The following is a 15023-nucleotide window of genomic DNA, read 5'->3' on the forward strand; positions in this document are numbered from 1 at the left end:
ATTGTGACACCTCCAGAAGTTCTTTTATTGTAGAGGATTGTTGTGGCTCTCCTGGGTTTTTTGCTTTTCCATGTGAAGTTGAGTACTATTTTGTCGAGGTCTGTGAAGAATTTTGCTGGGATTTTGATAGGCATTGTGTTGAATCTGTAGATTGGTTTTAGTAAGATTGCCATTTTATTATGTTATTTGTGCCAACCCAAGAACATGGGAGATCTTTCCACTTTCTGGTGTTTCCTTCAATTTCTTTCTCCAAAGATTTAAAGTTCTTGTCATGCAAGTCTTTCACTTGTTTGGTTAGAGTTACACCGAGAAATTTTATGCTATTTGTGACTATTGTGAAGGGTGTTGTTTCTCTGATTTCTTCCCCAGCCCTCTTATTATCTATGTACGGGAGGGCTACTGATTTTTTTTAGTTAATCTTATATCCTGTTACATTACTGAAAATGTTTTTGAGTTGTAGAGGTTCCTTGGTAGAATTTTTGGGATCACTTATGTAGACTACCATATCATCAGCAAACAGTTAGAATTTGACTTCTTCTTTTCCAAGCTGTATCCCCTTGATCTCCTTTTGGTGTCTTATTGCTCTAGCTAGAACCTCAATATAGTTTTTCAGGTCCTAGCGTGAGCAATAACACATACAGACTCTTGATTATCCTCTTTTATTTTGAAGAAAGTCTCATACGCACAAAGAAACACATGATCTTGACCTAAAGAGTTGGTGGGGGAGGGAGGGGAGTGAGGAAGTTAGATAGGATGATTTTGCCTTTGTACACCAGTAGCATGGTGGTATTGGAAAGCCTGGCAGGCACCCTACATAGAACAGCGATGACTACAAAGCATTCTGCACTGCAGGCTTATTCGCTAACACAATCTGTCTTTCTGTTCTGTGCTTTATTCTCAGGCTTTCTCTTTTTCTGGGAAAGAAGGGCATATGTCTGACTTTTGTTCTCCCACTTTCCCATTGCCATTCAACATTAGTGCATGGCATATCCTATGCTATATTTGGGATTCCATTTTAAAAATACATTTTAAATGAAAATACACACCTTTCCCCTTCGTTCTTCCAGTCCTTACCATGCCCTCTTCCTACACAACCCCTGGTGGTTTATTCCTTACTCTTAAATTGATAGCTGCTTTTTCTTTGATTATTATTGTTATATGCACAGAAATTCAGAAATATGTAAACTGAATGTGTTCAGTTTATTTTTGTTTGTTTTTCTATATATGGTTTCAGGGCTGAATACATTACATTAGATAAAGAGTGGGGAGCTCATCGATGGGAGCGGGTTACTATCCTCCCTCTTAGCAGTACTTTGCTGCCTGTCATTCTTTGTCTAGGGTTGAGACTCCATAATGTGCAAATATGTCATATATGAAACTATACAGAAAAGAAATTTCCTCAAGAAACATTTCAATGTTTTACCTACATTTCTGTAGAACCCCATTTTGATACCAGGTGTTGGATTTGACCTCCTTAGTCCTTGTATATCAAAGCCACAATTTCATATAAAGAATAGGCACTGTGGTCTACACACCAAAATATAAAAGAAGAACCAGGTATTAATCATTTCTTGAAATGCCAACCATTTAACATTCTACAGTGCATATATGGATCATGTTATCGTTAGCTAGTGACTATTTAATAACTATCACAGCTATTAAATCATAGCAGTGCAGAAGCTCTTGCAATTTTGATTCTTCTCTCCTTAAGCAAAATGCTAAGGTGTGTCTCAGTTCTAGACAGAACCTATTTTTGTGATCATAAGTTTGCATTTAGAAACTAACAAATGATATGATTTTTAACTACTTCCTACTTCTTTTTTTTTTTTGCTTCAAGTTGCTCTAAAAATCCAAAGTGACAGTGAGTGCTTTTTAAAATCTTATTTGACTGTGCTCAGAAGTTGAATGAATCAAATAAAACAACTGTTCAGTTCAGATGTTAAAATGTTGCAGGATCCTTCATTTCCATCATCACACAATGGGAGAAAGAAGGCTGAATCAACAAATCACGCTATTGTTAAGTACAGCAGAGAGCTGATTAAACAAAGGCTTTAAATGAACTAAATCACTGGAAGTAATGAGTGCTTTTCAGAGATAGGAAACTTAAGTCTGTCCTTTTCTTTGTAGTTCAGGGAGAACAGCGAAAACCCACTGTAGATGGTAATGAGCAGAAAGGAATTAGAAGATTGAAAAACAAATATTAATGGTGCAAGGGTCCTCTGTGTATATGTCATAGTTCTTATCTCAGTATTTTTGGGACTCCTAACAGTGGAATCAGGTGTATCTCTTTCTCTTTCGCTTGTTCTTGAGACTTGTTTTCTCCTATTGGGTTGCCTTGCCCAGTCTTGATATGAGGCCTTCTGCTTTGCTTTATTGTATCTTGTTGTGTCCTTTTTGGATGTCGTTTCTTGGAGGCCTGCTCTTTTCACAAGGGAAGTGGAGGGGAGTGGAGGATCTGGGGGAAGGGTGAGGTACAGGAGAGCTGGGAAGAATGAAGGAAGAGGAACCTGTGGGAGGTATATATGAGAGAAGAATCAATAAAAAAGAAATAAAGAAAATGAAGTTGTATTTTGTCTGAGGAACTCTGAAGTTTCAACAAGTGGAGAATGGACACCACTAAATCCTGAATGCCGATCCCAGGCCTAGAAGAAATCTCTGAGACCAGAGGCCTTCATTACAGGCAAAGAAACCCTTAAAAAAGGCTAGTGTCCAAGCTTCAGCATAGAGAGGAATCATTCAATATGTAGAAAATGAACAATGTCATTGGGTGCAGGTTACAAGGCAATGATGTAGGCAAGAGCCTGGAGATTGAAACACACACACATACAAACACACACACACACACACACACACACACACACACACACACACACACACACAGGAAGAGAGACAGAAAGAGAGAGAGAGAGAGAGAGAGAGAGAGAGAGAGAGAGAGAGAGAGAAGAACGCTCCAAGAATGTCCTTTTTTGGTGTGTTCCAAGCCACTAATATAGGGTCTGTTTGACTAATGACACCCAAACTCTGAGCTGCAAACCCACCAGAAACCACTTCCTGAACATATTGCTCAGAGCAGCTTCAAAACAAGTTGTTTGCTCAGAGCAGCTGCAAGCATAGGGAAACAAGTTGTTTACTACATCAGGCCGTGATCAGAGGAAATTCAGGGTCTGGGGGTCCACAGTCCCCAGCACAAAGATGCATTACAATACTCTCAGAAAGCAGTAAGCAGTTGGGAAGATATTTATGCTGGGACACAGGGAAAGTATGCTTTCCCCAGTGCTTCTGTTAAACATTTGCTGGGATTCCTAATCAGACAGTAAAGGGAATGCTGTATAAACTACTCCATATAAATGAAGAACTACAGTGGTAAGAAACACACAACTAATAATGGAGCTACAACAAAGATCAGAATATTCAATGTTATGGGGATATGTTCTGGTTCATGAAATTCATATTGCGGCAAGATAAATGGGACTGTTTCTGCTCAGGCAGATGCTCAGCCTTCTCAGTGGTTTGAATGTTCACCAGCATGGAGGAGTTACCTATCCATTGCCACTTTATTTTTTCTAGAGCTTCCATCCAAGGCATGAGGTACATGTAGAATAATCTCATCCTCTGGTTATGGTGACAGTCAAAAGGATTGGCAAAAGCATTGTTTGGAGGAGGGATTGTCTCATGAAACATTTCTGTGGAAGTATCTCCTAGCTGGAACCAGGAATTTTATTTAGTAACCCGCAGTTTCCTAGGAGAAGTATTATCCACTTAGATGGTGATGTCCTTCACCATCTTTGGTATTTTAAATTTGAGTTACATGACAGCTTTTAATACTCCCTTTATCTGTACTTTTAAATTTGGGGGTATTTTCTACACAGGTAATAAAACACATAAATCAATAAAAATTAAGCTTATCTTTAAATAAGGACAAAATATTGTAAAAGATGCATTTTTCAATGGCTGGATTGCATTTCACTTATCTGTGGTGTTATCATCTCTACAACTACCCTCTTGCATGATGGAATTGTTATAATGAGGTGTGCTGCTACAAGTTTTCTACATACTTGGGTGCTCAGTGATGACCACTGGTAGTGTAAACAATCAGCGTGTGGCGGTCTTCTCCTAAAGTGAGGGTTACACACTTGTAGCACAAGGATGGAAAATATAAACATTTTTGTCTTAGGGTTTCTATCACTGTGAAGAGACACCATGACCATGCCAACTCTTATAAAGGAAAACATTTAACTGAGGCTGGCTTATAGTTCAGAGATTTAGTTAATTGTCATTATGACAAGAAGCATCGTGATATGCAGGTAGACATAGTGCTAGAGAAGGTGCTATGAGTTTTACATATGGGTCTACAGGCAATAGGAATAGAGTGTGAGACACTAGGAATGGCTTTAGCATCTGAGTTCTCAAAGCCTACTCCTAGTGACTTCATCCTCAAAGCCATATCTACTCCCGCATGACCACATATCCTAATAGTTGCACTCCCTATGTGTCTATGATATCCATTTTTATTCAAACAATTTTGAATATTAAAAGTAAATACATAAAAACAAAAATAAAAATCTAACCCATAAAGTATATAGGTATAAAATATGAAAAAGATCTCTGTATTAGAGTAAAAATGATGAATAAGAAAAAACTTGCTATTACTAATAGCAATATTAGTAATATTACTAATGTCTGAATAGACCAGAGACCTTTATTAGTTGGTAAAATACTCAAGACATGGGGACTAAGTTTGATACCAAAAAAATACACTAAAATAGACTTATAGGGATAAACGTAGGACTCTGCAATCCAATTTCCAGTTGCTTTATGGTTATTATCTTGACAACCATGATGATAAAAGATTCAGAATTCTGGGTGGACTTTCTGAAAGCATCTCTAAGCAGGCTGAGGTTTGAGAATGGGAACCTTCTTATCTTATCTCTGGACTGTCTGTGACTTTAGAAGCTTTCTACTCTACAAAGAAAGGCAGTCTCTTCTTTCTTCATTGTCCGAATACATTTCTCCATCTGTACATCACAAAGAACCAAATGACTATTGGACAAGTGTTTAATATGGTCCAAACAAGAAGCTATGTAAATAGACATTATACATGGATGTGAAGTAACAAAACAAGATAGCACCAGTCCGTGTCCTGCTCGGTTAAAACAACTGGGTTCACCCATCATAGTCATAGTATTCATGTCACACAGAATCATTTGTCTTTTCATAAGCAAACTCTTATTCTCTGCCCTAAATATCATCTGTTTACCCAGGATGCTGCCGACTATAATTCCTTCTTCATTCCACGTAACAAATACTGATTTAAAATACTGTTTTAGATCTACGTAATATTCCATAATTTTGTGACACTTTCGGTTCTTTCATCCTCTCTGAAACATTAAGTAATTTTATTAAGTTGGAAATATTTATCGTGATTTGGTTTCAGGACTAGAAGGGAGAAACTGAAAGACCAATTTTATTACACTCAGCTACCCGACTTTCATATTATCAACAATTATTCCTAATGCAAGGGTATACATACGAACAGAATATGATGATATAGTTTTTGGAAAAGGAGACAACAGAAATGTCTAGAAACAAGTAGAAATGCATGCTGAATGTGTTGGAGAAATTCAAAACTACGGCCCAATAGAGTTTTAATTTCTGCCAAAAGATGCTATAATGGAATCTCTGACTTTGTTAATTTCGGGCAATGCACCTTAAGTGAAACATGAGTCTTAATATACTTAGCACATGTGTAAGGAAAGGTAATAGTTGTTCCTACAGTTACCCATTGCACATCTTCCTACATAGAACAGAGGCAGCAGACTATCAGTACAGTCAATCAAAGTGTAGAACTGCCTCAAGCATTAAAGAACTGGTTGGGAAGATTTTAGACTTTTTGAATTAAAACTTTAGCTGATATGATTTGCACAGCTCCAAGGGCAATGTTGTACATTCTGAATTTGACCCTGGATGGTGCCTTTGTAGTTAACTTCTCTATAAAACACAGCATTTTCAAGGCTTGCTTCCATGAAGTGGTAATTTAAGATAACTGCGTCAGCAGAAAAAAAAAATGGAAAATGATTCTATTTTCCATTTGGAATAAGTCATTTCTACACATAATGTCTCTCAGATGTTTTTGTCAGAAGCCTCTATTTTTCAGTATTGGTCATTTCTTACCACTTTTAAAATAGAAAATGAATAAAATGATATAAAAGTGTTAGCCCATTTTCATGTTTGATTTTCATGCAATTGGAAATGATAAAAAGTATATACTGTTGCTATTTGATAGGGTTAAGTGATATATTGAATGGGAAATTGCACTGAAAATATGAGGAAATGCTCCCAAGCTGAGATTTGACTGCGGAATCCAAATTCAAACTGTCTATTTCAAAACTCTCACAGTTCATAACAAATTCTAAGAGTGTGGAAAATAAGCATAATTATCTGACAATGCTTTGTGAGTGAGTAATGTGGAATTCCTCTCTGTATGTTGTGAATATGTTTTATTTCCATGGGTTAATAAAGAAGTTGTTGTGGGCCTATGGCAGTACAGAATAGAGCAAGGTCGGATTTGTAAACAGAGATAAAGGAGAAAAGAAGGTGGACACAGGGAGACGCCATATAGCTCTCACAGGAGACAGACACTGGACAGAACCTACCAGTAGGCCACAACCATGTGGCAATGCACAGACTAATAGAAATGGGTTAATTTAAGAAGTAAGAGTTAGCTAATAAGAATCCTAAGCTAATATGACAAACAGTGCTGCAATTAATATAGTTTCTGTGTGATTTTTTGGGGTCTGGACAGCCAGGAAATGAACGAACAGTCTTCTTCTACAGTTGTGCCTCTGTGATGCTTCATATTTGATGGTGCTTATTTGAGTCTAGCATTTCCCTAGCTCTCTAAGTGGAGAAGGTCACAATTCCTCCTTATAGATTAAAAAGCTAAGAGGACATAATCATTATCTGAAATGGATTCTGGGTCTCATAGTTCAGTTTACTTACATTCTCCTCATATGCCAGGCATGTTCTCAGACCTACAGCATTAGTGGATGCCGAAACATCAGAAGAAAAATTCAGTTTCCTAAAATACATTGTTGCATGGATTTTGAGATTATTTCTTATTTGTTTCTCTTTGATTGTCTCCTTTGACTATGGACTACCTGAACATAGCTGGCATCTAAACACACACACACACACACACACACACACACACACACACACACAGAGAGAGAGAGAGAGAGAGAGAGAGAGAGAGAGAGAGAGAGAGAACTCTTTCATGCTAATGGTTCTTTCACGTCACATACACAGCTTTCGTAAATACACAGTCTTTCCATAATACTCAGAAACACAGTTCTTATACACAGCTCTTGTACACACAGCTCTTGCACACACAGCTCTTGCCTTACAGATTTTTCCACATACAGATCTTGCACTCACACAGCGTACACACAAGCACAACTCTTACACACAGCTCTTGCACACACATGCAAGCTCTTGCACACACACAGTCTTGGACACACACAGTTCTTTCACACATAGCTCACGCTTGGGAGAAATCTCTGAGTGAGATCTTTTCCTCTGCTGGAAGTCCATCACACAGTGTGGATGTTTCCAAAAGGCTTTCACTCAGCTACTTAATGGTTTTGTGGACATTCCATTGGAGTAAAAAAATAAAAGGAGCCTGGTCTCCTTCAGTTTCTCAGGTGACAAGACTTGAGCTTGCACAGATACCACTTCATTTGCTTCATCAAGATTAAAACATGGTTCCTACTTAGGGCATAGACTAGTAGATAGACATGTATAGCTAACAGTGCTGGTTTGTCAACTAGGGAAAGAGAACTTTAACTGAGAAATCGCCTCATTCAGATTGTCTGTAGGCAACTCTATATGACATTTTCTTGTTTACTGCCTGATGTGGGAGGGCGTAGTCCACAAAATGCAGTAGCACAACTGGAGAAGGTGATCCTGAGATATAGAAGAAAGCAAGCTGAACAAATGAGAGTAAGCCAGTGATCAGTGAACCTCCATGGTTCTGCTCCAGTTCCTGCTTTGTGTTCCTGCCCTGACTTCCCTTCATAATGGACTATATGCTGAAACTTCCCCAAGAAGTTTTGGGGAAGTATTTATGTCAGCATCAGCAAAGGAAAGTCAAAAGTACACTGACTAATAACTGAGGATAATATAATTGTCAAGATTATTATGATAAAAGACAAAGAGAAGAATGACAGAAGAAAGAAGAAAGGATTGGACAAAGAGAGGGAAGAGGATTTATAAATATTTAAATATTGAAATGGGAACTTCTTGATGGTTGTTAGACTTTTGCACTGATTGACATGGGGAGTGAAAGAAGGAAGTTTTGGAGGACAGGATTTAGATTTCTTACTTAAGAAACCAGAATGGGCTGCATGGTGGTGCCACACAACTTTAGTCCCAGCATTGAGCAGGCAGAAACTGTAAGATCTTTGTGAGTTCAAGTCCAGCCTGGTCTACAGAACTAGTTCCAGGACAGCCAGAACTACACAAAGAAACCCTGACCTGAACACCACCGTTCCCCAAGTAAAATAAAATAGAATAGTTCAGAAGGGTAATGATGATGTCATTGTCTTTCTCTCAGAGTAAATCTCTATGTTTAAAAGAAAGATACCTAATTCAAACAGAAACATTTATCTATGTTTTTCTGAACAGAGAGCTTGGATGCTTAAATATTTTTAGAAGAAAGAGTGTTTTGGCTTGCTTACTTGCTTACTGTTTGCTTATTCTAGATCAGAGGAAGAGAAATTTCCTCAGTTGAGATTAGAGTTAAGCAGGGTTTCAACACTATGAACTCTGTCCTGTCTCACCGATGGCAAAATTACCATGCCTGTCATGTTGTGGCACATCACAGAGCCAGTCAACTGGCAGAGGTTTGTTCTATTTACCAAAAGCATTTGTAGCTTGAAATTGATTTGTTAACTTAATTCAGAGGCTGGCAGGCATGCTAGAAGTCAGAAGGGAAGGAGAATTTAGTACCCTGGATGATGGGCCAAAAATATAGAATTCCTTTAGGCTGGACCATGTGGCTTATACAGCCCAAGTGATCTGAATGCATGTGCCCCTCTCTTCAACTGTGAAATGAGGGCATCTTCAACAATGAAATTCCCTGCTGTGGTTGTCCTCTCTATGAGGCATGAAGTCAGCATTGTGCAATATCTTAAATTTATGGGGCCCAAGGGCTTGAATGAAAACAATCTTATGTATATTTTGGGAAAAATAATTGTTTAGCTTCACTTTTTGTTTTGGATTCATTCAATGTTCATTGAATATATTCCTTTTGTAATAGAAAATACAAATGTGGATTTCATTATTAAAAAGTGTGTCTTTATTAGGATTCCTATTTTCTTAATCGTCACTTCCACTGTAAGGTGCAGACCTTAAAAGTAATAGACTCATTATTGAAGACAAGAGTCTCGGCGACGTTCCCTGGAGTAATTTTAGAGCAGGTACCAACTTCATTAAACTGCAAATCTGGTCACTCACTGCAGCAAATAGAATGGAGCCGCATATTTGGTGATGTCTGAAGGAGTTTGATTATCACTGACTGTTGGCATCTAGTTGATTATCCCATGTGCACAGGGATATCACAAACCTCAAAGAATGATTTAGCCCTGAGGTTCTTAATGTAGAGGCTTTGAATTCAGTAGGATGATTTACATGGTGTTCCAGTCTAAAACTCTTGAAAAAAAGCTATAAAACATGAAAAGACAAATTTTCAAATATATATCTGAACAAGTAATTGAATAAAAAATTTCTATTTCCATATTGCAGTAGAACATGTAAGCTCAATGTTCTAGATTTTTTCTAATTATCAAATTAATTTCACCTACCCTTATTAAAATAATAAGCTATTTTAAGAAATAAAAAAAACAATAAAATCTGTGAAAATGATTGAGTCTAAGTGACACAGAGCAGCAAAGTTCATAACCATACTAAGACGGGTACATTCATCATACATACACATTATAGACATAAATGTACTTGAACCCATATCTATGTATGTATATATATATATATATATATACATATATACCTATTTATATACACAAACAAAACCACATTTTTTTCTACAGATAGCAAGCAATTTTTTGCCTAGACAGTTATTGTTTTATTTAAGGCTTTTTCAGTTATCTTGAGGTTGTACCATATACCAAACAATTTATAAACTTTTAGCATCAAATAAACAAGATATATTCATAATCTCTGAAATCACAGAGTGTGAAGTTTTCCACTTCATGTCCTAATGATGTTATCAACATGCCAAAATTAGTTATTTGTGGAATCTATCAACAATATTTAAACTGTAAATTCTTATGAGTATCATCTTAAAGCATAGCATAATGAGAGTTCAAATATTCAAGCTATAAATTTTTATTTGGAAGTCTATTGGTTCCCTATCTTATAGATATTTTTAGAAGTGATAGTTTTAGCTTCAAATCATCAAGTATATAAGTTCATAATTCCATAGTTATCCAGCAAGTAAGTGTATTCATATCATTGATGTTTTCATACATGGAGAGGGATGTAGAAGAAGGAGAAATGAAAAAGAACAATACACATTTCCTATAATCAATTGAGAGGATTTATCAAAGGGCTTTTGAGTATTACTTCAAAGGAATGGTGAGGAGTAGGCATAGGAGAGAATCCGTAGAAGTTCATTGATTCTGGGTACTGCTGTGTTAGGTAGCAATTTTCTCTGAGCTGGAATTGATGATACATTCCATCCTTAATGGAAGTTCATTAATATTTATGATATTTCCAAAGGGGGATCATTAAGATTCACCAAATACTGAAGACACTGTACATTTAGACACAGGGCCTGCAGGACCCTGAGCCAAGGCTGACTTGAAAGATTCCTCTCTGAGGATTGACTTTCATGCTGCAAGAAGGTGCCATGAAAGCATTCAAAGAAGGGAAACAACCAAAAGTTCTACTCTGCTATGAAATGGATGATCAATAGCAATGACCAGCATAGCATACTAACACTAAGGGTACAGAACCGTCACATACTTTGGCTATAACCAAGAGCTCTGTAATGGACTTAAATCTCACTCATCAAAAAAGAAATTACCCTGGTACTGGAAACCTAGTCAACGACCTAGAGCTAGTGAAGGCATGGGTCTTGGAGAATTGCCTCTTAACTAAACTAGCATAACCCCTAACTACCTCGTCAATATTTGTCCTTATACCCCCACTCCTTACAAAGGAAACTTCTCTTTTAATATAGGGAGACCATTACAGAAAACCACAACCAATCAAAATGCAGAGTTGTGGAGCTCAGTTCCAGTGGATGTATCTATAGAACAACTTCAGCAGCTAGGATTCAGGGAACATTGAAGAAGAGGAAGTGGAAAAATTGTAAGAGCCAGAGAATCAAGGAGTTTGTTATGAGATTGTGTCTCCCAGAGTTTCAGAAGATATATCCATAAAGTCTCACTAATATCACTGCCTAAATATGAAATGAACAAGGACAACAATGAGACACACCAAAGTGGATAGGGAAATCCTGCAGGCCTCAATGACCTGCAAAAAGTACTGCAGGAAACTATTTAATACTGAGAGAAGGAGAAATGCCAAATGATCAGCCTGAAGACATATGAATAAGTAACATTGTACAAAATAATCAGGTTATATTTATGTATTAAGGGACACATTCATATATACATATATACATTCATATATACATATATATTCACACACACAAATGCACACACACATATATCTACATATGTATATGTAGATATAACACACACACGCACACACATATATATATGTATATATAAAACAATAATTAATGAAAAAAGAGACCATAAATATGAAATATAGCATATGGGAGTGTTAGGATAAAAAATGGAAGGGGATGGTATAATTATATTAATAATCTCAAATCTAAAAAGATAATAAAAATGTTTGGCAAGTAAACATATCAGAAACTTCAGGAAGTGCCTGAAACTGACCAGATACACTACATCCCTCTATCCCTAAACTTAATGTAAGCTTCTCAGTCAGTCCCCATGTCAGCCACATTCAGAGAATACCACCCGTGACTGAGAAGCCATTGACAATGGCACTGGATCTTGTTAAGTCTGCATGGACTGGCTTTTTGGGATCCTGGTCTGTTTGGTTGCTCTGAATGTGTTTCATCTTTTAAAGATAGGTATAGATCTTCTTTACCTCTTACAAGAAAAATGCAACACATAGTTAATACTGATGGCAGAAATTTTATTCTGACGCCAAGTATGGAGGAACTGTGCTGAAGGACTCAGTTTTAGCAAAACATTTGCTTGTTAAAGACTGAACAGAGGTTCTGTTTGAGCACAGTCACCCGTCTTGCTCACTATAAATGCTTTTGTGTTCTGCGAAGTGAGGTGTAGAAATTGATAGACTAGAAAATCTGAGTTTCATCTGCTTTTGAAATTTTTCTATTCAGTAGTACCATATTTACCTTCTGTTCTGTGAAATTATAAAATCTGAGAGTTCTGTAAAAGCAAATATTCAGGAAAATTATTTCTTGCCATTTATCAATAAGAATGTGAATGCCCCCCTCCAACTGGGGTCCAATACACATGTAAGACATCACCAGACTTTTCTTCATAAAGCATCTCTTGCTATTCATATACTTGAGATATATTGTGAATTATTGTACTAGCTAGGGAAATACACTTACAACCTTAAAATAAATTCAGGTATCTCTAAAATATGCCCATCTGGCTTAATTGGTTTTTTAAAATTTATTATAAAAGTTTCTTTTGTTATAAGGAAATTTTAAATATAACCAACAATACTGAAAATAACTGGTATTTATAGCCTTTTTTGGAGTTCTTTATTCAACAGGCATTCATTTACTGTTCCATGAACGTTAACAATCAGCTTATGCATTGCCACAAAAAAGAACTTGGAAAAGTGAATAAAGAACACAGAATGAAGAACCGGGAATTCGGGTGGCTTTTTTCTTGTTTCTCTGTTTTTGGAATTTTTCCTTGTTTAATACATGGCTTTTGAAAACAGGTTACCTTCATGTAGAGAGAGCTCTTTTTCCTACAGAATTTGCAAAAATAGTGGTTTTTAAAAATATGATTAAAGCTAAAGTTTATATTATTTAATTTGTTTATGCATTGTCCAATTTCATGTTTTCATGTACAAGTAGGACTATAAACATTCCCTTATAAGATCATGATAGCCATAGATGAATTTCACATATATAGATACCTCTGTTCCTTAGAACATGTTTCCCAAAGTGAAATTACCCATTTGAAGATGAATAACTGGTGAGAACTAATATTTGGTCATGGGGGCCTGAAAGTCATGTAAAAGTATATTGCTTTGATTGTATATAACAATTCATCAGATCTGGTATAAAAATAAGCATGTAAGTGACCAAAGAAAAACTAGTAAAATTTTGTACTTTGTGTACTTTGAACTATGAGTTGACTTTAAAACTACAGACAAGGCCTAATGATATGCAGCACAGACAGAAATTCAATTAATCATTATGTAAGGCTTTGCTTATATACAAACTTATTTCCACCACTGTAGTAGAGTTTTTAAGGGTTGGAAAAGACAAAACACACTTGATCGACTGCTGATCAATGAGTTTGCCAGATAGTGATTATGACAAGGAGTTTACAAAAAACAAACAAACAAACAAACAAAAAACATGAGCTCAGACATGTGCACAAGGCTATAGTGTATAGACCATAAAGAGCACAGAAATACCTTGTGGGTATGTGGATAAGAATCCTGAACGATTTTTCATAGAAAAGTTTTCCTTTTTTTAAATATAAGGTTTGAAACATTTAGAGGACAAAGAATGTTCAATTAAGTTTAAATACCTTAAAAATTTTTTGTCACATTAAATGTCCAAATGCAATTTATAAAGAATTCAGGAGTTGCAAAATAAAAAGGAAGCAGTGACACTATATATTTGATGATGAGATATGGGTTTATGAGCTGGGTGGTGGTGGCACACGCATTTTATTCCATTACTCAAGAGTCAGAGCCATCTGGCTTAATTGTATAGTCACATGACATAAGTATTTCCTACAGAAAGAGTTCTTAAATAAAAATTATGCCACATAACAGTGAGAAATAAAAAATATTTTGCCAGAAGGCTGAAATCAAAAAAAAAAATTTATGTCATCAAACTAAAACTGAACTCCAGTACTTTGGGGATGTGAAGAGCCTCCCTTCCTAAACATCAAGCTTTTAGAGTAATATTGCTGTGTACTCATTCATAAAATATGTTATTATAACTCTAGTAAATAGTAAACTCTGAGAATTCATAAAAATGTATACGTTTAACAGGCAAATGTTGATCTTTGTACCAGAAATACAGAGCTATGCAAAGAACATGAACATCAATAGGCTTATGTCTCTAAAACTAGTGTCTTGGACCATTCCTCTTGTGTGCTTGTTCTTGGTCTCCTGCTTGGTTCTCTCTTTCCATGCTCCTCATCCCCACCTCATCTCTCCTGATGAGATTACAGACATGTGCCATCACCACCCGACAAAGTCTCATTTTATAAAACATGTGATTGTGACAGAAGTGGTGCCAGTGATTAGAATGGAGATTATGTCTGACTCTGAGGCTCAACATCTAATCGGTAGTGGTGTTACTACACCTGTATTGCTTCCCAGGTACATTATCTAAAAACAATCTGGCAAACCCTTAGGTGGATTCCAAATAGACTGATTGCAATTCCTGGGTACTTCTTCCTGTCCTTGTTCTGTACCCACCTTCAAGGCCTGCATTTTTGCTTTCACAAATGTGTTTCATATTTTTCATCTACCTTTTATTCTTTCTTTGCTTAAATATCTTCACCATCAGTAAAATTCCCAAGATACACTGATCCCAAGATGGATCTGTCATTCTCTTCTTTGTCACCAATAGCATCTCCCACATTCTTGTTTAATGCCATACAATGACATACAGTTACGTTGTTTCTGTTTTGTGTGTGTATACATATATATGTATAAATTAGTGACTATCACTA

This window comes from Myodes glareolus, chromosome 6 (genome assembly GCF_982192425.1).
Source record: "Myodes glareolus chromosome 6, mMyoGla1.1, whole genome shotgun sequence".
NCBI lineage: Eukaryota > Metazoa > Chordata > Mammalia > Rodentia > Cricetidae > Myodes > Myodes glareolus.